Source organism: Passer domesticus, chromosome W (genome assembly GCF_036417665.1).
Source record: "Passer domesticus isolate bPasDom1 chromosome W, bPasDom1.hap1, whole genome shotgun sequence".
NCBI classification, from domain to species: Eukaryota; Metazoa; Chordata; class Aves; order Passeriformes; family Passeridae; genus Passer; species Passer domesticus.
In genome coordinates, this window is record NC_087511.1 from 15,311,980 (window position 1) to 15,338,414 (window position 26,435).

The 26,435-nt window shown below is 45.8% G+C and overlaps 1 protein-coding gene across 12 annotated transcripts in view; it reads left to right on the plus strand.

The window, feature by feature from the left end:
- LOC135289149 (protein fem-1 homolog C-like) overlaps positions 1-26,435 on the plus strand; it is a 51,274-nt gene that overhangs the window by 15,516 nt on the left and 9,323 nt on the right. Inside the window, exons 2-4 of one of the 12 annotated variants that reach the window (XR_010351948.1) lie at positions 382-542; positions 2,500-3,308; positions 5,872-11,070. The exons of 9 other annotated variants lie outside the window; for them this stretch is intronic. The gene's annotated coding sequence lies outside the window, so the exon portion shown is untranslated. Of the gene's footprint in view, positions 1-381; positions 543-2,499; positions 3,309-5,871; positions 11,071-26,435 lie in introns of those variants that run through there. 2 more of the 12 variants (XR_010351949.1, XR_010351950.1) reach the window with 2 other exon arrangements.

Genomic DNA, 26,435 nt, shown 5'->3' on the forward strand with positions numbered 1-26,435 from the left:
GACAGGGGAGAGGAAATATGACAAAGGTTCATGAACTGAGATAAGGATAGGTAGAGATCACTCACTGATTGATTCGCGTCATGGATAAAACAGACTATTCTCTGGGGTTTTCTCTTTTGCTGTGGTATTGTCCCGGGTACAGAATAAAGGAGGGGTAGAGTTTCTAGCACTGTTTAATTCCATACCACCTACATCATGGCAGGAGCATGGTTTCAGCAGAAAACGGTGAGCCGCTGGAAGTTTGTGCAGGTTTACCTCCGTTGGGGAAAAGGGTAGACTGGTTCCTTAAACATGCGGCAAGTGGTAACTGTTGCTGAAGCTGCAAAAAGGGGTAACTGCTGCTGCAGCCAGAGAATGACGCAACTGCTGCTACCGCTGCAGCCGCCAAGACCCCCGCCACAAGACACAGCGTCCACCAGGGCTGCCACCAGGACCACTGCCACCCCGGGGGGAGGGAGCCGCCTGCATCGGGACCGCTGCTGCAACTGAGAGAGCCACTGTTTTGGCAGAATAGCTCCTGTTTGGACAAACTAGCTTTCCAGGTACTGTGTAGTCCACTGTGGGGGGAGAGCATAATTTTTGTCTTTTGTTTTGTCCCACGAGGCATTGCTCGGTGATCGCCTTTTAGTATGTTAATCATCGTCTTTTTTTGTGTGCTTGTCTATTAATCTTGTTGCTGTTACTGTGCGGGGGATCAGGACTCCTGGACAACTAACTAATATGATTAAGCAGAAGCGACTTTATTGTTTACATTATGTTCTAGTTATACATTCTAACACTACTGCGCATGTCTATCACGCATGTCTTGATTGGTGCCTCTATCTTGTCCACGCGCTCAGCATGCACTTTTCAAGATATGTGATTGGTTACAGACCAGGTGCTTCACTGCCCTCCTTTATCTAGTTCTTGTGGTCTTGGCATTTTGTTTCTCAGCTTCTTCTTTCTTAATTTAGCACAATTTATGTCTTAGTAACCTTGATGAATTCCAGAGGGTGCTGATAAGAATAACTAAAAGCGGTTTGGCTGGAGCGCACTGTGGCCTAAGCTGTGCAAATACATTGCTACAATTCCCCCTTCTTCTTTGTTCTTGCACCTGCCAAACCCCTTTTACTGTATTTTCTGCCAAATGAGTCACCCATTTTATTATGCATAGAATAATACAAAGCAATATAATAATGACTAATAGTAATAATAAAGCTCTCTTTACAATATCTTTCAACCATCCAGTTATTCCCCATCCCTCAAACCACTCATCCACACCCCAGTCATTCACAGTCAATTTCTTCATGTTATCTTGTAGTTGTTTGAATTTCCTGTGAATGGATGCAGAATGGTCAGAGAGGTTCATGCAACACATTCCTTCAAAATCCTCACACCCGCACCCATGTGTTAATAGCAAAAAATCTATAGCGGCTCTATTTTGCAGTGTGCCGTGTGTAATACTATCTGCATCAGTGAGCATCTGATTTGAAATAGCTGAAGTTATGTTTAATTGTTTGGCTGTCCAGCATCCCAGTTTGTTGCGCGTAGCCAAAGCTTGAGCAGCAGCAACACCTGGAGTAAGGAATGATGCTATTATTTGTGCTGAAGTGCCCCAAAACTCTATGTGATTTTCACAATCAGGTGCCAAGGTTGTGATTGCTCTTTTAGTTCTCTTGTTAAGTCCCGCTCTCCAAACAGTCTGATTCAGCATTTCGCGCATGCTAGGGGCAAACATGGTTAGCTTTCCTGAATAACAAGGACCACCAAACGAATTACTAGGAATTGCAAGCCATGCCCTATCCCCACAGATTAAAAAGACACCTGATGGAAGCTTTCTTACAGTCACATTTTCACCAGCACATCCAGGATAAGTCCAATTGTGGCAATATTTGATCACATTCTGATACCATAGAGAATTGGGATTAAGGATGACACTATTATTTTTGGGTTGTGGGACTAGGACATTCCTCATATCAGTTGATTTTGGGTTTAAAAAGTAGTTAAAAAACAAGCAATAATTCCCAAGTACCGATCCTAACAGGTCTAGTTCTTGGGGCTCTATTTCGCTTTCATTCAGTGATTGTGTTATCATACCTGCTTGGAAGTCCTCACCGTTTGGCCTCATCCCCAACCTTTTGCATATGTCCAATTTTGTACCACCTCTGGTTATGTTACACCAGTGATTTTCCGCGCTTGATCTATTTTCTTCTCCCACATATGGCTTTCCTCCGGCTCCTACCCATTTTATAAAACCAGTAAAATTACTTATTGGGATGATGCTGTTGAGTCAGGGATGGAATGAATGACTCCAGTCATCAGAAGGCGAAATAAAATTTGTTTATTAGGTAGAAATTGCAACTTTTATAGTCTGACTTGCTAAGCTGATACCTGATTGGTCTCAAAGTCAAAACCTCTCACACTATTGGTGAACTATGAATAACACACTCTCGAGAACCATATCTATGAATAATGGTTACAGAAAGAGAGATAATAATTTTTTGAATTCTTTCCTCTAAGTTCCCCACAGCTTCTACACAGCTTCCCAGGATTTTCCCGGGAAAACCATGTCTCTCTCTGTTCAGAAGATGTAGGCCTGCAAGGCCTCCCTGGTGGTCAGCAGCCTAAGATAAGAAATGCCTAGTCATGATGACTGGACCAAAGAAGCCCCTCTTCTGCCTTCGGACCCTCGTTATCTCTCTGTAAGACGATAGGTCATATTTGCCTCAACCCTTATTTTTGAACTGTTTCCCAAAACCCCTATACCCTATATAAACCCCTATTTCTGTGCTGTTCAGCAGAAGAGCTGTCACTGTGACCCTTTGCAGATGCTGCCAATAAAGACACCTCTGTGGAACCTCCTACAGCCTTCTCCTCTCTCTCCCCGCGTCTGCTGAGGCACTTAGCAAGCAAAGAGCTGAATTCACCAAAGAGCTGATCTCACTTAAGAGCTGAGCTGCTTGCTAAGATTGCCTGTGACTGGGAGCCTGCCTGAGGGATGTGGACAGGTTGTGCTTAGCAAGACTTAGCTATCCGGACACCTATGGCAGCTGGGGTCAGAGAGACCTCAAAAACCCCTGCCATAATAAAATTTGGTGCTCCGAACGGCGTGCTTGGCATCCTGGCACTCCAGAGAAGCAGCATTCTTCTTGAATAGTTACTGCCTCAGTTTGCTACAACCTCCTGAAGATAAGTTTTCCATTATAGAAGAAGTTATCTGAAGAGGCATCCGACGACCCTCCACATCAACATCTGGGATGTGATCCTGAGGAGTCGGACATGGCAGACCACCCACCAGCAGTTTTTGACCCACATTCGGCTGAAGAAGTGTAAGTTTTAAGACAGCCTTTTTTGTGTGCTTTTACCTTGGGTCCTTTTTGGGTTTTTTTTCTCTTTTTTTTCTCTTTTTACTGCTGGCAGGGAATAGGGAATTATATCAGTATGGGATCAAAACCTAGTAAATTAAAACAATCCCAGAATGAAAGAGACTTATATTTACAAATCCTAGAAATCCTATCTGCTATCAGCTTTTCTTTCTCTAAAGGCAGTGTCTCAAAAACTAATTGGAAAAAATTTATAAAATGGATTATTTCGCAGTTTCCAGATACTAACACACGCTATCTCTAGATTCTTTTTGGGACACAGTAGGGACAGGAATATGTTCTCTCCAAACGAATGAAGATTTTCCTGTAACTCGATTTTTACCTCTATTTAATTCGATAACCAAATCAGTTGAAAAGACAAATATAAAGAGCTAAATTTCTCTGCAACCTTCCCCTGCTGAGGGCATTCCAACCTTATGTCTCCCACCAGAGACTCTCTCATTAAATGCTAATAACACAGCTAACATTCCTTTACTCTCAGTCTCTGAATCCTATCCTCTGCTTTCTCTGGGTCCAAATGCCGTCTCTGAGGCTGCTCCACCCTCGGGCCCCCTTCTTGGGATGGGGAACACAGAATTTGCGCCGCGCCACGCCCACCCACCCTCTCCATGCCCGTGGGGTCCGTTGGGCCTGCCCATCCATTCCCCCCCCCCCCCGACACGGCTAGCGCAGATTCCACTCCACCTATTGCGCAATCCACGGGGCACACTGCTTGCACCCTCCCCCCGCGCTACCTTCGGGTGTAACTGTGCTGGTTTCTATCGGGTCTGCCCTCCCTCTCTCCAACATCTCGGCACAGCCCACCGCCACCCCCTCCCCACCCCTGCTGCCGTGCCACTCACCCCCGTCATGTGTCTCCCTACCCCCACTACCATTCCTGCCACAGCAAGCGGTCTTCTCCCTGCTTGCCTGCCCACCCGCCACAGCTCTGTCAAACCACGCTGTACGCCCCGTCATGCCCACTGTGGCAGCGGCAGCCCCTGCCAATCCCACCGCCTCCTCTTCCCCGCTTCTCCCTTGCCCGCATCCCCAGGCTTTGCAACCATCCACCCACCCTCAGGGACCCCCGAACGGCACCTCCAAGACCCCCCATGGTGGCACCCCACTTCTCCACGTGCCTCAGTCCCCCGCAGGCTGTGCCACACATGGTGCTGCTATTGCCGCTCCACTGCTGCCTCCCTCTAGCCAAGCTCTGCCATGTACCTCCCGACACTTTCTTCGGTCCCCTACACCCCTGCAAACTCTCGCTCCAACATGCCCAAAAAAGCATACTGCACCGCCTGCTCACTCTCACTCCTCGACTAATGACAGTAGTGACAGCGAGTCTGATTCTGATACAAAGGACATTGCTCCATGGGCTCTAATCAAAATGGAAGCAACACGGGCAGGGGGTTGGGAACTGGCTCAGAGAATTTCTGCCTTCCCAGTAATTTATATAAAGGGAAGAAGAGATGGTGCCACCACTAAAACAATGTGGGAACCTAACACAAATAAAGAACTTGTACAACTACAAAATATTGCCAAAGAACATGGTAGAAGTTCACATATTGTTAGAAATTTCCTAGAAGCTATCTTCTCGGCACATGTTTTAGTACCTCACGATGTTAAAAATATCGCCCACTGCCTTCTTTCCCTGGCAGACTACATGCTATGGGAAAGACAATTAAAAACATTATCAGACACCTATGCTAAAGATGCTGATAGGCCAGATTTTACAGTCAAACAGCTGGCTGGAGAAGGGAATTTACAGAAACCCTCTGACCAAGCTAACACCTTACCTGAGGCAGCACTACAGAACTTGGCTATTGCAGCAAAAACCTCCTTACTTCTTATCCCAGATGACTCTATTCCTACCCAACATTTCTCTAATCTTAAACAAGGAGTAGATGAAAGCTTTATCAAGTTTGTGGACAGAATTAAGGATGCTCTGGAAAAACAGATAGAGAACACGGGGACAAGAAAAGAACTGCTGTATAAACTTGCCATGAGTAATGCTAATGAACAGTGTAAAACAATTCTGAGGGCCCTACCCTTGGATACAGAACCTATCATAGAGCAAATGGTGGAAAGCTGTACACGTCATTTGTCCACTGAAGACACAGTGGCTCAGGCAGTTGCTAAGGGTATTGCAGAAGGAGTTTCTGGTGCATTTGCAGTAGTGGCTTCCAAAGACCAGGCCTGCTGCTTTCACTGTGGAGACTTTGGACATTTTATAAAAGACTGTTCAGACAGGTCACCTACCCGAAACCCCCGTAACACCTACCAAAGACCCCAGAATCAGCAGTACTACCATCAGCGTTCGGGAAACTTCCAGTGGAGCGTGGTCAGGCCCCGCGCAAAGACAACAAATCAAAAGCTGTCCAGACCCAGCCACGCATCATCCCAGGAGGTTCCAGATCACATGAAGAGGATCCAACACACAGAGAGATACAGATGGGAACCCATTGCCAGCTGGTAATTCCTCTGTCCATTGACTTTAATAATAAGGATGTTTATTGTGTTCCCACAGGCAAGCATGGGACAAAAGGTGGTCCTTTTGACATCTTAATTATAGGTGTCACTCTCCATGGCCCAGAGGAAATCTTTGTTGTTCCAGAAGTACAAACAGTGCACCCGGGACAAGAAATCTCTGTCCAGCTGTACTGCACGGACTTACCATTGTAACTTTCACAGGGAACTCCGATTGCACAAGCCTTTCTACTCCCAAAGAATCACAGGAAACAGCTTCCTCTCAACTCTACAGCAATGTGGGCACAAGTTGTGGGTCCAAGCAAGCCTACCATTGAGTGTGGACTTTCCTGCAGAGGAGACAAGATCTACCGACCAGGGATGCTGGACACCTGTGCCGACATGACCATCATCGCCCGCTCAGAATGGCCGGCAAACTGGGAACTACAACTGCTAGCAGGCATGATTTCAGGGATTGGTGGAACCACAGTGTCTATGCGAAGCAAGCACAACATTCTCGTCGAAAGGCCTGAAGGCAAGTTAGCAACCATCCGCCCATTTGTGGTAAGGCCCCCCATCATCCTTTGGGGGAGGGATGTTCTATCCCAGTGTGGAGCTTCCCTGTGTATTCCCAGTCGGGATTTCTAATTGGGGCCACTGAGGAGCGTGCACTACCAGATACCCTGCAGCTCACCTGGAAATGCCATGACCCGATCTGGATCGAACAGTGGCCCCTCTCTAAAGTCAAACTGCATGTAGTACAAGCCCTTGTGGAAGAACAGCTTGCCAAAAGCCACATTGTCGAGACCACCAGCCCTTGGACCTCCCCAGTCTTCGTACTGTAAAAACCTGGAACAGACAGGTGGAGTCTCCTCCACGACCTTTGCAAAAATCAATAAGGTCATCGAGGACATGGGCCCTCTCCAGCCTGGCCTGCCTTCACCATCGATGCTGCCTAGAGACTGGACACTTGCTATCATAGATATTAAAGACTGTTTCTTCAGCATTCTGCTGCACGCCCAGGATGCTCCACGGTTTGCTTTCTCCGTTCCCTCTCTTAACAGAGAGGCTCCACTCAAAAGTTATCATTGGTGTTATCTTCCTCAAGGAATGAAAAACTTGCCTACTATATGCCAGTGGTACATTGCTCACATTCTGTCTGCCGTGCAGAACCTATTTCCAGGTGCAATCGTCTACCACTATATGGATTATATCCTGGTCTGTGCATCAGAAAAAACTTACTTAGACAAAGCAGTTAAAAAGACCATCAAAACCATAGAAAAAGCAGGATCCGAGATCCGTCAGGACAAAATACAGTACACCAACCCATGGACTTATCTCAGATTCCAGATCCGTGAAAGGACTTTCGTACCCCAGCAGCTCACCATCCGAGACGACCCAAAAACCCTGAGAGACTTACACAGTCTGTGGGGATCCATCAACTGGGTATGTCCCCTGCTAAGAATTACAACAGAGGACCTCGCTTCCCTGTTCAACCTTCTCCGTGGCAGCGAAGACCTGGACTCTCCACACACTCTAACACCAGAAGCCCGAGATGCCATCACCAAGGTCCAAGAAGCCCTGTCTTCTTGCAAAGCCCATTGCTTCAAGCCCAGCCTTCCTTTCCAGTTTGTCATTCTGGGAAAAGCACCCCTGTACTATGGACTGAATTTCCAATGGGATCCTCAACTTTGAGACCCTTTATTGATACTGGAATGGATCTTTACAAACAACCAACCTTCAAAGACAATTACCACTTCAAGAAATCATGGGACATCTAATAAAAAAAGCCAGAACTCACCTCCGCTCCCTTGCAGGGTGTGAGTTCACTTGCCACTGGCCACTGGGGACCGGGAGCATTTGCTCCAGACCAGTGAAAATTTCCAGTTTGCCCTTGATATCTATACAGGCCAAATTTCCATCCATACCCCAAAACATAAACTTTTTAATGGTGATGCAGCCTTTAATCTGACCCCAAAATTAGTCCAAAGTAAAACACCTCTCAAAGCTCTAACCATTTTTACAGACAGCTCAGGGTCATCCCACAATTCTGTAATGGCCTGGAAGGACCCTAAGACCCAAAAATGGGAATCTGACATTCAAATAGTGGAGGGATCTCCACAGATCGCAGAGTTAGCAGCTGTTGTCAGTGCCTTTGAGAAATTCAAAGACGAACCCTTTAATCTGGTCACAGATTCAGCTTATGTTGCTGGTATAGCTATGAGAGCGGAACATGCTCTTCTCAAAGAAGTTTCCAATCCAAAGTTACGCCAATTGATTTCTACATTAACACGCTTAATCTCCCACAGAAAACAACCTTACCATATAATGCATGTGAGGTCACACACCGACCTCCCAGGTATCATCACAGAAGGGATCAGGAAAGCGGATGCATTGGCCATGGCAACAGAGACTGCTAACGTCCCTGACATCTTTGCCCAGGCAAAGTTGTCACACGCATTTTATCATCAAAATGTACCTGCCCTTCTCAGAATGTTCAAGCTCTCAAAAAATCAAGCAAAAGCTATTGTTGCCACATGCCTGAACTGCCAAAACTACTAGATACCGTCTATGGGGAAGGGAGTCAATCCCCGAGGCCTGAACAGCTGCCAGCTGTGGCAGACAGATGTAACTCACTTCCCACCTTTTGGAAGGTCAAAATATGTGCATGTATTGGTCGATATGTTCTCTGGAGCAGTATTTGCATCAGCTCATCCAGGAGAAACTACACAGCACACCATAAAACATTTCCTCCTTGCCTTCGCCACCCTAGGAGTACCAAAGGAAATCAAAACAGACAATGGACCTGCCTATACCTCTTGTAAGTTAAAAGAGTTCTTCAGTGAATGGGGAATAGAACACAAGAAAGGCATACCTGCAAACCCCACAGGACAATCCATCGTGGAAAGGACACATCAAACCCTCAAAAGAGTTCTCAATCAGCAGCGAAGAGAAACAGAAAACATATCTCCATTTGGAAAGACTTTGCAAGGCTCTCTATGTCAACAACTTCCTGAACTGTACAACATCAGAGCCTGACCCACCAATACTTCGCCACTTTGCAAATACCGCCCAAGCAAAGCTCACTGAGAAACCACCTGTGCTAGTGAAGGACCTAGAAACACATAAAATTTCTGGGCCTTTCCAGTTGATTACTTGGGGAAGAGGGTATGCGTATGTTCTACTACTGTCTGGCCCAAGATGGTACCCAGGAAAAAACATATAACCATACCTAGGCACTGAAAACACTACTCCCACAAAGAGTGACAAGAATTCTCCTGAGTCAAATACAAGACCTCAAAACCAGACCAGTTCTGCCTGGAGATGAAGGCGTCGCCAAACATCCACATACCGGAGACAAGACCGTCCCATCATGTGACAGCAGACAAAACAGAAAGCTGAACAACATTGTGCTGCATCAGTCAAGCCATAAGCCAGAAAGAGCCTGAACACAAATTGTTCTCTGAATTACATGTTATTACCCCTTTTACCATAAAAAACCCTATTGCTCCCCTTTTTCAACTTTTACCAAAAACCCCTAGCCGTATACCCACTCCCCCATCCTTAGCTTATAGAAAGAGAGAGGAAAAAAAAGGGCGGGGGGAGGGGGAGAAGGAAAGTAAGAAAGGAACAAGGGGGAAAACCCTAACCCTCCCCTCCCACCATGAAGATAACACATTTTGCTTCTATTCCCTATCAGAAGCCCCATCCCTTTCCAAAGATGAAAATTATCTCTGTTGGTGCTGTCCTCACTGCTGCGGGGATGCTCCTCACCGTACCATATGCCATCAGCTGGATTAGCCCAGAGCCTAGCCATAATGTTTGGGTAACCTTAGCAAAGACATTAAAACAGGATAACATGTGCTTATTCATGGGAAGCCTTGATAAACCACTTTCCAAATGTCTGGTAGGAATTCCCTTCGTAGCTGATGACTGGCCCGTCTATAATTCAGAGCTCCTCCACACCACAGGTGAGAGACCCAACCTGGTAGATACTTGGGACGAGTGGACAAAAATGTTGCCCGGTGCTCTAGAGGAACCCCGAGAATTGGACCTGTTTGGGGTTTCCAAAGCAACATTCTGTGTCAAATTTTACTTGAGATGTCTGAAGAATAATTGGCCAGAAATTGACCAGACAAAAAACACATACAGAAAAGACATATCACCCATTAACAAGGCCTATAACCCTCCTGATTGGTGTAGTTACACTGCTCGCGTGATCTCTGTATCCTCTCTCCACCCCAAAGTACTACCCAAAGGAACGTTTCTCATCTGTGGTGACCAAGTATGGGCTGGGATTCTCTCACGGCTCCAGGGAGGTCCCTGTAGCCTTGGAAAACTTTCTACCCTCACTCCAAATATCGCCTTGTTACATAATTGGAAAAAAAGAAAGCTAATTAAAATGCCACAAAAGATCCTACACGGAATTTGATGAAAATTGCGATCCCAAATTATACGATTGGAAGAAACCAAAAAAGATAGCTGTCTCTATATTCCTACCATGGGTAGCTGCAGCTAAGGCCCTTGGTGAAATAAATCACCTTGGGTACTGGCTCAGTAAGCAAACCAACACTACATCTACTGCCCTGAGTGATCTTTTAAAGGAAGAAGAAACCACAAGACGTGCATCACTTCAAAATCTAGCCGCGATTGACTTCCTGCTGCTTGCCCACGGACATGGCTGCCAAGGCTTCGAAGGGATGTCCTGCTTCAATCTCTCTTCACTCTCAGAATCCATCCATGCAAACATCCAGAAACTGAAGGAACTTGTGAAGGACTTAAAAGCAGAAAACAACCCAGACTGGGTCAATGACTTTTTCGGTCAATGGGGATTAACAGGATGGGTTGCATCTTGGGTTAAGGGAATTCTGTGGATTTTCATTGCAATTGTCATTGTATTAGCTATGTTCTCATGTCTGTTCCATTGCTTTAAAAGAACTACTGGGAACGCCTTTTTACTAAATACAAAAAGTGGAGTTGTAGCAGGCACAGGGCCTGCAAGGCCTCCCTGGCGGTCTGTTGCCTAAGATAAGAAATGCCTAGTCATGATGACTGGACCAAAGTAGCCCCTGTTCTGCCTTCGGACCCTCCTTATCTCTTTGTAAGATGATAGGTCACTTTTGCCTCGGCCCTTACTATTGAGCTGTTTCCTAAAACCCCTATACCCATATAAACACCCACCTCTGCTAAGTTCTTCAGAAGAGCTGTCACTGTGACCCTTTGCAGAAGCTGCCAATAAAGACACCTCTGTGGAACCACATACAGCCTTCTCCTCTGTCTCCCTGTGTCTGCTGCTGCGGCACCTAGCAAGCGCTGTAATAAACATTCCGGCTTTACAACTTTCACAAATTTGTGGAGTTTGTTTGCTTCCGCAAATCACCACCTCTGCTTTGTTTGTTCCCACTGATCCGGTCTAACTCCCCAAGTCCCAGGGATAAATATTCCTTTCCCACATTCAATAGCCTTGATCTTATTCTCTCTCTTTTTGCTCGAGCTTTCGGTGCTCATTATGAAACCACTGAATAGCCTGTCCCAATTGCTCCTGAGACTCAAAGAAGTTCAGCCCTTCTGGACAGGTTTCAGGGGAATTAACCGTTGTTCCTATCGCTTGGGATAACACCACCCAGGTATTGAATTCTTGGGAGTGCCAATGTCTGCACTCAATACACCTCTGGAAGCATCCTCCTTTGTACTGACACCACCTATCTAATCCACACCACACACATTCTAATCTCACCCAAGGATAGCAAAAGTGTTCACAGTTCTGAGGGCAATTGATGTTTTCAGGTAGCGCTGGTTGTTGGTTCATTGGTGATACTAGGGATCAGAGTGTCCTTCTCAAGCCTGGGGTGAACCCATTTCACTGGTATCCTTCAGGGTCCTTTGTCTGTAATGAAACAAGCATAACCCTTACCCCACATTAATAAATCTGCAGGTCCTTCCCATAACCCTGTCATAGGATTTTTAATACAAATTTTTCTGTCAGTGCTGTATCAATTCAGAATCTTGCTGCAAACCTGAGTAATGTGTTAATGCTGGTGGGTCACTGTGAGTACCTACTAACTGTAGATGATTCATAACTTAAACTGCTTTCAGCACTCTGTCCTGTGGTGTCAGCCCATCCTCCCCCGTTTTTTGTTTATCAAGCAGTCCTTTCAGTACCTGATGTGTTCTTTCAATAATAGCTTGTCCTGTGGCGTTAACGGGAATACCTGTGCTGTGCTTCATTCCCCAACGAGCCAAGAAATCTTGGGTCCCTTGGGCTATATATCCTGGCCCATTGTCCGTCTTGATTTCCTGAGGCAAGCCCATTATGGCAAAGCAGCCTCGCCAGTGTCTAATTACAAAACAAGATCCTTTGCTTGTCATAGGAGTGGCCCAAACCATGGCAGAAAAGGTGTCTATGGTAACATGAATGCGTTTAAAGTGACCAAACGGGGCGTAGATAGTTACATCAGTTTGCCATAACTGCAAGGGCTCCAGGCCACGAAGGTTGACCCCAGGACCCAATCCACCAATCATGCCCTGGCATTGCAGACCAGTTATGACAATTCCTTGAGCATCCTGCAGCGATATTCCAAGTTGTTTGTATAAAAATTTTGCACTTTGGTGAAAAAACTTGTGAGCCTTTCTGGCCTGGACAAACTTATCAATGTTAGGAGAAGCAGAGGCCCAAAGTGGTGCCACCAATTGGTCAGTCTTCTCCTTTCCTAAGGCCATGCCTCCCGTCAATCCAGAGTAACTCCATATATGGGTAATAAAATAATCCTGTTTGTGAGAATTAAGTAACTGCCACAGTTGCAAAAAGACTTGCCACAGCCCCGGTTTTGAATTTCCTTCAGTAATGCTCGCTCCATGTGCTCAACAACACCTACTACGTAGACAGAATCAGAAACAATGTTAGCGGAATCATTTGGCCATTTTTTGAACCCCCTGATAGCAGCACATAACTCAAGAACCCCTAAAGAGTCTCCTGGTCCTTCAAGGATTTCACCGAGCCATTTGCCTTTGTACTGCCAAGTAAGACCTTCTTTAGAAGTCTTTCAACTGGCATCAGTAAAAACCATGAGGCCTTCTACAGGTTGCCTTGATAGCCAAGGTAGTTCTTCCACTTGTTGATGCAAAGAAAAAAGCTTATGGAGGGGAAAATGAGTGCTAATGAGACCTGGAAAGTTCAACAATGCCTACTGTAAGGTATCTGAATTCTGTAATGACCATTGCAAATAGTCCTTTGTTGATGGGAGAAGAATATTTTGGGGTTCCATTCCTGACATTTCCAATGTCCGCTTCCATGCCTTGATCACAATTTTTGCTATAGCTTCCATTTGTTCGGTCAAGGATTTTTTCAAATTAAATGGTAAAAACACCCATTCCAAGATCTGTAGTGGCTGTTTAGCCGGGCCATCCCACTGCATTAGTATAGCCATTGTGTGTTTTTCTTTATTCAACACAGCTACGGACAATGGCAAAGTAGGGAACCAACGATCTGCAAAGGAATTACCCAGTTTTGTGGCAATTTGAGTCAGAGCCTTCTGTTGTTTTTCAGTCAGTTCATGCAGCACATTGGTCTGATTTCCCCCCTTTAATAATGGCATCAGGGGCTCAAGGTCTTCATCAGTTATGCCACAAGTACTATGAATTTTTGAACATCTGATAAAGTCCGAATTTATGTGCAAATAGTTAATTTTTGGGGTCGAATTTGGGCTTCAGTGATAAGCATACCCAAATATTTCCATGGGGACTGTTGTTGGACTTTTTCAAGGGCAATTTGAAGGCCTGCCTTTTGTAATTGTTGCTGTAAGGCAGGTAGCAGGGTGGCTGTATCTAGGTGTTCTCCTGCTATAAGAATATCATCCATGTAATGATAGATAAGATACTGTGGGTATTGTTTTCTCAGCGGGACTTGCGCCCAGGCAACATACGGTTGGCACATCATAGGAGAATTTCACATCCCTTGTGGCAATACAACCCATTGATACCTCTTTGCTGCCTCTGTCTTGTTAATGGATGGCACTGAGAAGGCAAACTTCTCACTGTTGTCCTCGTGCAGGGGGATTGTGAAAAAACAATCTTTTATGTCAATAATTAACAGTTGCCAATTGACAGGTAACATTGATAGCAAGGGTAGGCCAGGCTGCAGGGGTCCCATATCCTGCATTAAGGAATTAATGCCTCGAAGGTCATGTAATAACCTCCATGTTCCTGATTTTTTAGGGATCATAAAGATGGGTGTGTTCCAGGGGCTCATAGAGGGTATGATATGCCCCCTTTTCAATTGCTCATCAACCAATTCATTAACATGGGCAAGCTTTTCCTTAGACAGTGGCCATTGATCAACCCAGATTGGCATTTCTGTTAACCATTTTAATTTTAGGATTGGCCACCCCTCAATGGCCACCGCTAAAAACCCTCATTGGTGAGACAGGAACTCATCTGGCTCAATGCATCCCATCCCAGCAGCTAGATTGTTGTATTTATCACGTAAGGTCTCGCCTGAACACAGACGTGCATCTTCATCAACTCACACTGTTAAGAATGTTTTACTAATTTGAGTCATTTGCATGCCTCCCACTCCCGTAACTGGTGTCCCCAGGGTATTCAGAGGCCATGTTGCAGGCCATGCAAACAAGGGAACAATGGTGACATCTGAACCCATGTCCAACAATGCGGCTTTTGTCGTGAGAGTTCCTCCATTGGGGTGCTGAAAAGTAATAAGTTTAACTGGTTTTGCTCTGGATAATGGTAATGTAAATATGACCTGAGGGGTTCCCGTTAACCCAAAACTTCCATTCCTCCTCAGCATGACCCCTTGTCTAGGAACCTTGGCCTTAAAGGGAACTAACTGTGCCAATCCTGTGCCTTTTGGAATGTGGATGGGTGGCCTCAACGTTTGCACCATTATCCCAATATTGCCTAAATAATCTGCATCAATTTGTCCAGGCAAAGCATAAATGCCTTGCTTTGATGTGGATGATCTCCCTATCAGCAGGGCACTAAGTTCATGCCCTAAGTGTCTGTTCGCTGTTTCTGGGATGACCTGTGCTTGGGTGTTTTCTTGCGTTGCTTCTATTGCTGTATCCAAGTCCACTCCCGCACTCCCTGCTGTTGCTGAGTGGAGGATGTCCAGGCAGCCGCCTGGTCATGATGGAGCATTTGTGTCATTGCATGTCTCCCCTTCGCGCTCTGTTTCCTGTTTCCCTATGGTGTTCCATCTTTCTCCCCTCCTTTCACTGTTGCATATGCTCCTGGTTGTCCTGTCGAGTCAGGGGATTGGACATTCTTCATATGTCATGGTACCAGTCGAAATCTTGCTCCTGCCATACTCTTTCCCCTTCAGCTGCTAGCTCTATTCTGTTTCCTCCTCTCGTCTGCCCACCAATCTGTTTCATCATCAGAAATCATAGGGCGGGCAAACCTTCTGTCTGGGTTACGTTCTTCGGAGAGCCAGGCTCGACAATCCTTACTGCCCTTACTGTCCGGAGAATTGATAAGGCAATAAGCCAATCTCACAATCGATCCATCTCCCCTTCTTCCCATCGTCATCAGCAAAGATCTGGTCTTTTCTCTTTCCCTTATTTGTAGATATATTAAAGCTCTGAGTTCAGCTATCTGTCTCCTGCCACCAGCATTCCTCCTCCTCAAAGCAGCAAAAGTGTTCTGCATTTGTATATCCGCAGTATATATACATTGCATTTAAATGATGCGTTTGCATTTGAGTGATGCATTTGAATATCCACTACAATGGCTAAGTAGCAGTGAGTCAGGCAGCAAAGGTGGTTACAAAGGTGGCAACAGGAAAATATGAGTCCCCCTGATGCTATTGTTAACTCCTCAGAGGACACCACGGGGCACCCTGTGGGTAGTGGGTAATCTTGGTGCCGGAGGAGGGACCGGTGCATTCACGTCCATTTTTTCTCATTCCGGTGCAGGTTGCGGAGCCAGGGTGGACTGTAGCACTGTGTTGTTACTGTCTGAGACCGCCTGTGGAGCCTGTAACTCCGGCGGTGCAGAAGGTAGGGACGATATAATTGGTTCAACCCCCTAATGCAGCCTCCACCGGGTTTCGGGGTATCCCCGGTGGGCTGCAACGGGTCCGGATAGCGCAGTCCTGTTCAGCACAGCCTGTCCGAGTTCCCAGGCAACTCCCAGCCATAGGCAATCTTAGCAAGCTTGGATCTCAAGTGAGATCAGCTCTTTTAGTGATTATCAGCTCATTAGATGATGTCAGCTCTTTGCTTGCTAAGTGCAGTGGGCAGACACAGGGAGAGAGAGGAGAAGCGCTGTATGAGGTTCCACAGAGGTGTCTTTATTGGGGTCTTCTGCGAAGGTTCTCAGGGACAGCTCTTCTGCCAAGCTGGGTGAAAGTAGCTCTTTATATAGGTTACAGGGGGTTTAGGAATTGTCCATTAGTAAGGGTCAAGGGAAAGTGACCTATAGTCTTACAGAGAGATAAGCAAAGGTCCAAAAGGCAGAAGAAGGGGCTTCTAAGGTCCGGTCATCATGACTAGGCATTTCCTATCTTAGGCTGCTGACTGTCATGGGGGCATTGCAGGCCCTGTGCCTGCTACAACCCCCAAAAAAAATTCTTGCACAAACGTTGGGAAGGCCACTGTGGGGTCATCTGGCTCTAGGGCGGCTGCTGCCCCTGCTGTAGCTTTCTGCTTTTAACTGCTTTAGCACCATTATCATTAACTTACATGCTGTGCTAAGTCCCTTGGTTTCCTTTGACCCCTCACTTACAGCATCCCAGAGAGCGACACGTAGCCTTTCCCACTCGGGGGTGTCAACTACGCTCTTGGGGGTAGCAAAAATCCTCACTCCTGACCCCATCTCAATAGTCTTTTCAGGACCTCTGGGTCATACTTAATTGCTCTCTTAGGGAGAATAAGCTGGAGGACAAGTTAGCATGGCCTGCTCTTTTTTTGACAGTGTCTTTCCCATCCTACCAGCCCCCAGTTGCTCACCTTTTCTGGTGTCTGCTGCAGTGTAAACGTACTTTTCCCGGAGCCATCCTCCGACTTCCTCCACCACAGTCCTGCTGCGGTGGTCTCCGACCAGGGCTTCCTGCCTTTTCAGCTCAGCAGAACCCCTTCAGAATCCAAAGGGTCCAGTCTGCAGCATCATGTTGTCGGGTCACCAGTTTGCGGGAGATCAGGACTCCTGGACAACTAACCAATGTGATTAAGCAGAAGCCACTTTATTGTTTACATTATGTTCTAGTTATACATTCTAACACTACTGCACATGTCTATCACACATGTCTTGATTGGTGCCTCTATCTTGTCCATGCACTCTGCATGCACTTTTCAGGATATGTGATTGGTTACAGACCAAGTGCTTCACCGCCCTCCTTTATCTAGTTCTCATGGTCTTGGCATTTTGTTTCTCAGGCTCTTCTTTCTTAATTTAGCACAATTTATGTCTTAGTAACCTTGACCAATTCCAGAGGGCTCTGATAAGAATAACTAAAAGTGTTTTGGCTGGAGCACACTGTGGCCTAAACTGTGCAAATACATTGCTAGAGTTGCTGTTCATTTTTCTTATTTCATTGTAAGGGTTTGTTTTTTTTTTCAAGTAAATGGTTCTTAACTTGGAATCTCTGCTTTTAGTCTCTCTTTCACTGGAGGGGGGACAACAGGAGTGACATGAAGAGAGCAGTTTAAGTGGGGGTTAATTTTTCAGCTGTGTTTTTAAACCAGCACAGCTATGTAAATCAAAACTCAAACCAACAAGTTTAGAATCAGGATAAACAGTCTTTGTGACAGGCTTTTTATATAGCTGCTGCAGTGATTCAGTATAAGCGGAACCCATGCCTAGGAACCAGAGGAATGCATATGAACCCTGAAGGGGAAGGAGTAGTGGTAGTGGTAGAAGCTACGACTCTTCCCATCAAAGGTTAATCATAAAAGTCGCATCAACAGAAATGTCTTTTCCCAAATAGAAGGGATCCTAGGATAAACCTACTGTGGTCATCAACTGGAGCTCTCTGACACATCATGAGGACTTTTTGATCTACACTTAAATTACTTTCTTCAAGGTAAAGCTTCAACCCTTGATGTAAACATGGAGTCTTTTGACTTTGGAAAAGGCCCATGTTTATTTTGTTCTGTTGTCAGTTGAGACAGGTTTTCCCAGATTTTTTGTGTGGTTTTTTTTGTTCTGCTTTCAACAGTCCTGCAGTGATTGATAGGATGTTTATTACTTTTTACTGTATATTAAGCTCTTTCACAAAGTGGTTGAATATGCTAAACTCTGAAGGGGAATGCTAGGTGGTGCCATTTCATAACCGCACTTATGTGTGATGTTTGAACTGACTATGCAGGTGCTGAAATTTTCACTTCATCAGTTTTTTTACAAGGGACATTAGTATCCTTTTAATTAGTGTATGTTTCTGGAATTCACTTAATGTTTGAAACTATTTCTCATTCTGACTAGCTGTTTGCAATTCAAGAAAGTAGGGAAGAGTTGATTAGCACTACTAAGCTATTGCATGAGATAAGGAAATAGGAGTAGCCTGCAGCAAAAGAGTAAAACCAACCTCACTGAAAGTGAGATGATGTGCATAAACTGAAAGATGGGTCTTTTTCATTAAATACAATTTGTTTCCTTAGATTTGAACTTGTATGGACATAGGAAGCTTTAAAAAAAAAAAAGAGGCACAGAACATCAGTGTGTCAGAATCATCTGTTTGGAAATGAGCTGTTTTCACTTCCCATTTAGGATTTCAGATGAGCATTCTATTTTTGTTTTTAAAAATTGCAGCTGTAAGTTTAGCAATTCACTTTTTATTCCTGAAGCTCGAGGAAGCATATTTCAGATGCAAAAAAATAGTTCCTGTTGAAAGTCAATGATTTACAACATTTTATACGTTACTGCCACTTTGTATTATTCATCTTGGTAATATGAGTTATCATTAAGTACTTTTGTGACCAAGGGAACAGTTCTTCTATTACAGAACATAGAGCAACTTGTTGAGGTTAATAGCTCTTTGCAATTTTAACTTTTTTTTAAAAGAAAGACCTTTAATTTTCCTTTGTCAAGTATAGAGTATAGACATGTAAACCAGTTTTCTTTTGCATTGTCTATGTTTGTATGTATGTACGTATCAATAATTTTTTCTTCAAAAGTCAAAGTTACTAGAGGACTTATTTCCTTCAAGTGGTCTGCTTAAAAAAATGAATAAATTGTTGTCTTGGTTTGAAAAGACAGGAGTCTGTGAAGGAAGGCAAAAAGCCTCCTGTGAAATGGAAAAGGTAAACCCCCTCCTTCCGAATTATCACAATTTCAGAATTAAAAGGGCTCTCAGGCAAAGATATGGGAATGGGAATAACAGGTTTTTTTACTAGGAAGAAAAAAAAACAACTAAATAACAATGTAATTTAACACAAGCAAAAAAAAAAACACTGGCAGAGCGAGAAAAACCTGACACCCTGAGAAGTCAGGGTGTTGATAGTAGTCCAGCCAGATGGTGGCTGCTCTTCCTGGAGCGGCGATCTGCAGAAGGGTGTAGATCCTTTCTGAAAACGCGGCGAAGGAGCAGCTGGGCCTTGGTTCCTGATTCCTCTGAGAAATCCAGCGAAGAAGGCTGTCTGTGGTCTCAGAAACGCTTGTTTTATGGTGGCAGGGATGCTTGGCTCCTCCCTCTGGGTGGAGCATCTCTCAATGGGATGATGTAACTAATCTTACCAGCCACAGTGAGTAATTCAATAGCCCATCAGCAGGAGATTATCTTCCTGGCAGTGTCATTGTTCTTGAAAGAGATAAGAAAAACTGCCCAACCCCCAACAGATGGCAAAATAGAATACATGCCTACTTTACAAGCCAGGACATTATCCACCCCTTATTCTATTTCCATCTGTGTCACAATGAAATCTTATACTCAGTTTTCACTTAAGACCAGGTTTCCCTGTGGTACACAATGGGTTTCCCCATCTTTCTGCATTACCCACCAAGTGTAACCAGGTCCTTGAGCAAAAACAATCCCACGGATGGGTTTGTCTCTGCCTGAGGTGGGATTAATCCAGACAGCTTTCCCTAAAATACCCTTCATATGTACCACAGGGACTTTATCTCCATCTATTGTGTGCAAGGGTTCAGACTGGGCAGGGCCAGCTCGATTGATGGACCCTCGGGTGTTGACCATCCAGGTTGCTTTTGCTAGGTTATTTTCCCAGTTTCTAAATGTTCCCCCACCAAGTGCCTTCAGGGTAGTCTTAAGGAGTCCATTGCACCGTTCAACTTTGCCAGCAGCTGGAGCATGATAGGGGATATGATATATCCATTCGATACCATGTTCTCTGGCCCAGGTGTTGATAAGGCCGTTCTTGAAATGGGTGCCGTTGTCAGATTCAATCCTTTCAGGTGTGCCATGTCTCCATAGGACTTGCTTTTCCAGGCCTAAGATGGTGTTCTGGGCAGTGGCATGAGGTACAGGGTAGGTCTCTAGCCATCCAGTGGTAGCTTCCACCATGGTCAGCATGTAGCGCTTGCCTTGGCGTGTCTGGGGCAGTGTGATGTAGTCAATCTGCCAGGCCTCCCCATACTTGTACTTGGACCACCGCCCCCCATACCACAGGGGCTTTACCCGCTTGGCCTGTTTGATGGCAGCACATGTCTCACAGTCGTGGATAACCTGAGAAATACTGTCCATGGTTAGATCTACCCCTCGGTCTTGTGCCTACTTGTAGGTGGCATCTCTGCCCTGATGACCCGAGGCATCGTGAGCCCATCGAGCCAGGAACAACTCCCCCTTACGGTGCCAATCTAAGTCTATCTTTGACACTTCTATTCTCGCTGCCTGATCTACCTGCTCGTTGTTTCAGTGTTCCTCATTAGCCCGACTTTTGGGGACATGGGCATCTACATGACGGACTTTCACCGTTAGTTTCTCCACCCGAGAGGCAATGTCTTTCCATATATCAGCAGCCCAGATTGGTTTTCCTTTACGTTGCCAGTTGGCTTTTCTCCACCTTCCCAGCCAGCCCCACAGAGCATTGGCTATCATCCATGAATCAGTATAAAGGTAGAGCTTTGGCCACTTCTCCCTTTCAGCAATGTCCAGGGCCAGCTGAACGGCCTTGAGTTCAGCAAGTTGGCTCGATCCACCTTCTCCTTCGGTAGCTTGTGCAACCTGTCGTGTGGGGCTCCATACGGCTGCTTTCCACTTGCGGTTCATCCCTACGATGCGACAAGAACCGTCAGTGAAAAGAGCGTAACGTGTTTCCTCTGCTGGTAGTTGGTTATAGGGTGGAGCTTCTTCAGCTCTTGTCGCTTGTACCTGCTCCTCATCGTCAGTGAGACTAAAGTTTTCACCTTCTGGCCAGTTCGTAATTATCTCTAAAATCCCAGGGCGATTCAGGTTTCCAATACGGGTGCGCTGGGTGATGAGGGCAATCCATTTGCTCCATGTGGCGTCGGTGGCGTGGTGGGTAGTAGGAACCTTTCCTTTGAACATCCACCCCAGCACTGGTAGTCGGGGTGCCAGGAGGAGTTGTGCTTCCGTGCCAATCACCTCCGAGGCGGCTTGAACTCCTTCATAGGCAGCCAAGATTTCCTTCTCTGTTGGGGTGTAGTTGGCTTCGGACCCTTTGAAACTTCGGCTCCAGAATCCCAATGGTCGACCTCGAGTCTCACCAGGCACCTTCTGCCAAAGGCTCCAGGACAAACCATTGTTCCCGGCTGCAGAGTAGAGCACATTTTTGACTTCTGGTCCCGTTCTGACTGGGCCAAGGGCTACAGCATGAGCGATCTCCTGCTTGATCTGGGTGAAGGCTTGTTGCTGCTCAGGGCCCCAGTGGAAATCGTTCTTTTTGCGGGTAACCAGGTAAAGAGGGCTCACAATCTGGCTATACTCGGGAATGTGCATCCTCCAAAAACCTATGGCACCTAGGAAAACTTGTGTTTCCTTCTTGCTGGTTGGTGGGGACATAGCGGTGATCTTGTTGATGACCTCAGTGGGAATCTGGCGCCGTCCGTCTTGCCATTTCACTCCCAGGAACTGGATTTCTCGGGCAGGTCCCTTGAATTTGCTCTTCTTGATGGCGAAGCCAGATTCTAGCAGTATCTGGATGATCCTCTTACCTTTCTCAAACACTTCTGCCGCTGTGTTCCCCCACACAATGATGTCATCGATGTACTGCAGGTGTTCTGGAGCCTCACCCTTTTCTAGTGCAGTCTGGATCAGTCCATGGCAGATAGTGGGACTGTGTTTCCACCCCTGGGGCAGTCGGTTCCAGGTGTACTGCACGCCCCTCCAGGTGAAAGCAAACTGAGGCCTGCATTCTGCTGCCAGAGGAATGGAGAAAAACGCATTAGCAATATCAATAGTGGCATACCACTTCGCTGCCTTGGACTCCAGCTCGTACTGGAGTTCCAGCATATCCGGTACAGCGGCGCTCAGCGGTGGAGTCACTTCATTCAAGGCACGATAGTCCACAGTCAATCTCCATTCTCCGTCAGATTTGCGCACAGGCCAGATGGGGCTGTTGAAGGGTGAGTGGGTTTTGCTGACCACCCCTCGGCTCTCCAGCTCACGAATCATTCTGTGGATGGGGATCACGGCATCTCGATCCGTTCGATACTGCCGGCGGTGCACTGTTGAGGTCGCAATTGGCACGAGTTGCTCTTCCACCCTCAGGAGTCCTACTGCAGACGGGTTTTCTGACAGTCCAGGCAAGGTGTTCAATTGCTTAATGTCCCCTGCCTCTACAGCAGCTATGCCAAAAGCCCACCTGAGTCCCTTTGGGTCTTTGTAATAGCCGTTCCGGAGGAAGTCTATGCCCAGAATACAGGGGGCCTCTGGGCCAGTCACTATAGGATGTTTCTGCCACTCCTTCCCAGTCAGGCTCACCTCGGCTTCCACCAGGGTCAATTGCTGTGATCCCCCTGTCACACCAGCAATAGAAACAGGCTCTGCCCCCACATGTCCCGATGGTATCAGGGTACACTGCCCACCAGTATCAACTAGGGCATCGTATTTTTGTGGCTCTGATGTGCCAGGCCATCAGATCCACACCGTCCAGAAGATCCGGTTTTCCCGTGCCTCTCCCTGGCTAGAGGCAGGGCCCCTCTAACACTGGTTATTATTCCTCTCCTGGGTATACATACTAGAGGTCCCTTCAAGGGGATCTGACAGATCGTACCCAAAAGCTTGGTCATGGGAGGTTGAGGCTACCTTCACCTTGGTGGAACTCCCCCGGTTAGAGTTTCCCTCCTTGAGTTGACGGACCCGTGCTGCCAGGACAGAAGTGGGTTTCCCATCCCACCTCCCCATGTCTTCCCCGTGGTCACGCAGGAAGAACCACAGATTAGCCCTTGGGGTGTACCCTCTCTCTCTAGCTGGGGAATGTTGGGCTCTGACTTTGGGGCCTGTGACTTGTACGCGTGCTGCATTAACCTTTCTCATTTCCTCCCTCATCTCTTCTTTGAACTCCTTAATCACAGCTGAGATATGAGCCTGCATTGGGCCATTGATCATACTCTCATAATTCTTAAGTTTGTTGGCAACAGAGCCCACTGTCTCTCGGTTAGTGTCAGCATCAATTGTTGCAATGAAAGTGGTGTACTGAGATGGCCCCAGATTTGCCAGACTCCACAGCATTTGCCCTGTGCACCTGACCTTGTCGGGGTCATTATTATGTTGTCCATCCCTCCCAAAGAGTACCTCTAATACTGCCACTTCCCTTAACTGTTGGATCCCTTCCTCCAGGGTCTTCCAATGCATTCTATGGTGGTGCTCCTGCATTCTCTCCCTGTGGACAAACCTCTCTCTGACACTCATTAAAAGCCGCTCCCAGAGAGAAAGGGATCCTGGCTACCTTACAAAAATCTGATTCATACCTGAGTCCTGGGTTAAGGGTCCCAAGTTCCTTGCCTCACCACCGTCCAGCTGCACGCCTGTACCCATAAGGTCCCAGACCCGGAGTAGCCAGGTAGTATAAGCCTCACGCCCTCGTCGCACAATGTCTTTGTGCAGATTACGGAGACTTTCGTACGTCAGGGACTCGGTGATGATCGCAACTTCTGGCTCCCCTGTGGGTTGTGAGGTTCCTCCATTCCTATCTCTATCTGGGTGCTCTGCTTTCATCTTAGACCTCCTTGTTTCTACCGGGGCAACTGCTGCTGGCTGTGACTGCCTTTGTGGTTCAGCTGGAACCTGGACAGTTGTAACATTTGTGGGTTCCACAGCTGTACTATTAGACTGTCCCTCTTCAAGGCAAAGGACGGGTTTCTCACCAGCTGGTGAAATGCACCCCTTCAGCATCTCTTGCATCTCCTGCATCTCCTTAACCAGCACCCTCACCCAATCTGGGTGGTTCGTTTCTGAGGCAGGCTGTGGGGCAGGGGCAGGCTCTGGAGCAGTAGCATCTCCAGTCTCTGGGGTAGTGTCAGGCTCTGCAGCAGCATCCCTAGTCTCTGGTGTAGGTGTCAGGGTAGTTATCCAGGTTAATCTTCTCTTATCTCTGAGTGCTAAACATAACAGGCATATCAGCAACACCACCCATTGTATGATATCATTAGCACTTAAAGTGGATCTTAACCCTTCGAAAACTGGTGGAGCAGACCCAAAAAGGTGGTTAAAAGGTTGGGAGAAAGTTTCCCCCCGTGTCATTTCCTCACAGTAGGTACCATTATTAAAGTAACTCCAAAAACATGCAGTTAGTGTGTGATAGCTCTGAATCCATGTACCTGCCATCCAGAGGAAATTAAAGATCCATGAATCCTTCACCCAGAGGACAAACTTGATAACAGACACAGTGGCCTTAGTTATAGGACCCATATTTAGATAAGGGCCTGTAAATGGGAAGTATACACTTGCGACCACATGCCACCCAAACCAGGGAAAACTAGACCACATGGTGGTACTTAAAAATTAAACTACCTAAGAACTGTTATTCCCTTTTTTTTTTTTTTTCAATGCCCTCGAGCCCCACGTTGGGCGCCAAAATCTGTCTTGGTTTGAAAAGACAGGAGTCTGTGAAGGAAGGCAAAAAGCCTCCTGTGAAATGGAAAAGGTAAACCCCCTCCTTCCGAATTATCACAATTTCAGAATTAAAAGGGCTCTCAGGCAAAGATATGGGAATGGGAATAACAGGTTTTTTTACTAGGAAGAAAAAAAAACAACTAAATAACAATGTAATTTAACACAAGCAAAAAAAAAAACACTGGCAGAGCAAGAAAAACCTGACACCCTGAGAAGTCAGGGTGTTGATAGTAGTCCAGCCAGATGGTGGCTGCTCCTCCTGGAGCGGCGATCTGCAGAAGGGTGTAGATCCTTTCTGAAAACGCGGCGAAGGAGCAGCTGGGCCTTGGTTCCTGATTCCTCTGAGAAATCCAGCGAAGAAGGCTGTCTGTGGTCTCAGAAACGCTTGTTTTATGGTGGCAGGGATGCTTGGCTCCTCCCTCTGGGTGGAGCATCTCTCAATGGGATGATGTAACTAATCTTACCAGCCACAGTGAGTAATTCAATAGCCCATCAGCAGGAGATTATCTTCCTGGCAGTGTCATTGTTCTTGAAAGAGATAAGAAAAACTGCCCAACCCCCAACAGATGGCAAAATAGAATACATGCCTACTTTACAAGCCAGGACAATTGTTTTATGAACAATTTCATTTTCTGTAGGTGATTAATTTCATCTATGAGGCTGCAAAAATATACATTCAGTTCCTCTTAAACATATGAAGAAAAAATTATTTAATTTGAAGGATTGACCAGTGTGTAAAGTTCAGCAGCTGAGTGTGTGTTTTCAGTAAGAGATCTTTAGTTTGGTATCACATTGCTATCATACTTTAAAAATAGTATTTTTATTTTAAAAAAATTGCTTACCAGAATTTTGATTAAGCATTTTGAAAACTTTAGTAGATGTAGTTAATATTGGTTGCAAATCAAGACAAATCAGTTTCCTTCCCATGTCACAAGCTATCAGCCTATTTTGAGAATAATTAGCTTCTGACACAACCTCATTAGACACACCTCCCTTGATGAGCTGCCTGTTGGGGGTTTTTTTGGGTTTTTTTGGTTGTTTGGTTTTTTTTGGTCTGTTTTGGTTTGAGTTGTTTGTTTGGGTTTTTTTTTTTTGTTGCAAGACTGGGTAGTTGGGGAATTAGTTCTGTGATACAGAAAGCATTTGTGTAAAGTTCATATTATCCCTGTTAAAGTAGGGCTAGAATGAAATGTGAAACTATTTGCTCTTTAATACAGCAGTAGATATAATGTTGATTTAAATTTTTTACTAAAGAAATTGGTACAAAAATTGGATTGCTTTAACTGCAAAATTGCATAGATATGTTCAGGCATTTATTCCAGTCACTATATAGATGATACAGTATCTTTGAAATGGGTAAATTGTGGAACATAGACCTTGAGTTAGATATCAAGGCTAACTGCCATGTCCTCACAAATGTAACACTTCATAATTACTATGTAGATGTCTGGAATTCTTGCTAATTCTTAAGGTTAGGGGGCATGTGTGTGTGTGTTTGTTTAATTTGACAATTCTATACCCATCTATCTGCCCATGTCCGCTTTTGGTTTATTGAAGCTTGTATTCTTATATTTACTTCTCGCTGCCATTGCATCCAGTCAAACTGAAGTGCAGCCACTAAAAATTAGTGGTGATCACTTTCA